The sequence below is a fragment of the Chaetura pelagica genome, unplaced genomic scaffold (genome assembly GCF_000747805.2).
Source record: "Chaetura pelagica isolate M959 unplaced genomic scaffold, ChaPel_1.0 scaffold264, whole genome shotgun sequence".
Classification (NCBI taxonomy): domain Eukaryota; kingdom Metazoa; phylum Chordata; class Aves; order Apodiformes; family Apodidae; genus Chaetura; species Chaetura pelagica.
Window position 1 is genome coordinate 694,436 of NW_009953064.1, and position 1,459 is coordinate 695,894.

General features: G+C 59.6%; 1 protein-coding gene across 1 annotated transcript in view; it reads left to right on the forward strand.

Moving 5' to 3' along the window:
- The window catches only part of KIF1A (kinesin family member 1A), a gene marked incomplete at its 5' end in the record, with an annotated part of 34,206 nt that overhangs the window by 23,195 nt on the left and 9,552 nt on the right, over window positions 1-1,459 (forward strand).

Consider the following 1,459-nt stretch of genomic DNA (forward strand, 5'->3'; position numbering starts at 1 on the left):
TTTCCCTTGGAGGGGGGTTCTCAACCCCTCTGCAGGGTCCTGCCAGCTCGTTGCTGCCTTGGGGCTTTTCTGGAGCTGCTGAGGGTCTTGGGGTTCAGGGCTGCCAACCCCCTTCCTGTTCCTCGAGGCCTCTCCTTGCCAGGCTTTGATACTACAGGGAATTTGGGTGGGGGTCCTGCTCTCCAATGGTGGTTGTGACCACCTGGTGCAGAAAACCAGTTGGTGCTGGTGCCAGGAGGATGTACTGAGCTTGTGCCTGAAGGGCTATTTGTTCTGTGTCCCATCAAACTCACTGGAAAGGCCACTTGGTGCTTGTGGCTGGTCCCTGTCTGTGTGGGGTTGATGCAGTAAAGTCACCCCCTGTCACTGCCAGGTGACTTTGATGATGCCTGCCCCTTCAGACTCATCCCAGGGGGCTGTGTCCCCACCATGAATCTGGCAGGGGTGTGGGAGCAGCATGGCCAGAGGACTTTTATCTCTGAGATCTCTCTGCCTGGATTGTGTGGTGGTGGGTGAGAGCTCTCCTCTGCATCAGGGCTGCTGGCAAAACTTGGGGGACCTGTGGGGGGTCCCTGACCAGAATGTGTGTGTGTGGGCAGCCATGACAAGATGGGGATGGTGGTTGACAGCTCCAGGAGCAGTGGGACCACTCCTGGGCTGTGTGCGTGGTGGTTACTGGTGTAGAAACAACCCAGTGGGTAGCAGGGACTGCTTTCCTCCTCATTTCTTTTGGAGTCACTGCTGCCCCAAGGTGGCCTGTCCTAAGGCAGGATGTTTTCAGGGGGGATGGTGGCAGTGGATGGGAGGTGCCACCCTGCAGTGCTGCTGGCCAAACTTGTGGGCACAGGCATGCAGTACCAGGGCAGAGACAATTCACAGGGACAGGTATGCGTGTGAGTGTCACCAGGAGACTTTGGCACAGTCATGGGAACAACAGAGCAAGGATAGGCAGGGATGGTGAGGTGATGAGAGCTTGGCCTGGCAGAGCTGTGGTGGTTTTTGCTGAGGGCTGGGTGGCTGTGGCACCCATGGGCTCCTGAGGCTGTGCTATTTGATGTCACCTCCTGATCTGGCCAGCTGGTCCCAGGTGCAGCTAGACAGGATCTTCAGCATCTCTACCATAGCCTGGCAGGGGTTATGTGCCTCCTGCTCCTGCCTTCCCCCTGCAGGTCCTGCTGGGCAAGGGGACACAGCTCAGGCTGGGGGGATGCTTGGCATGTGGAGAGAAGCAGGGAGTTGAGGGGCTTATTTTGCCAGAGCCTACCCCACCTGCGCGCTCAGAGGGTCTGCGCCTCGGGGCCAGCTCCGAACTGGGGCCGTGGGCTGCCATGCATACCTTGCCGGTCCCAAATCCATCCCATCGAGCCTGCCCAGGGCCGGGCAGGGGGAGGAGGGGGTGGCCAGCTTGCCGTGGGATACTGAGGTCGCAGTCCCTCCCCCCAGCCCCTGCAGAACTGCT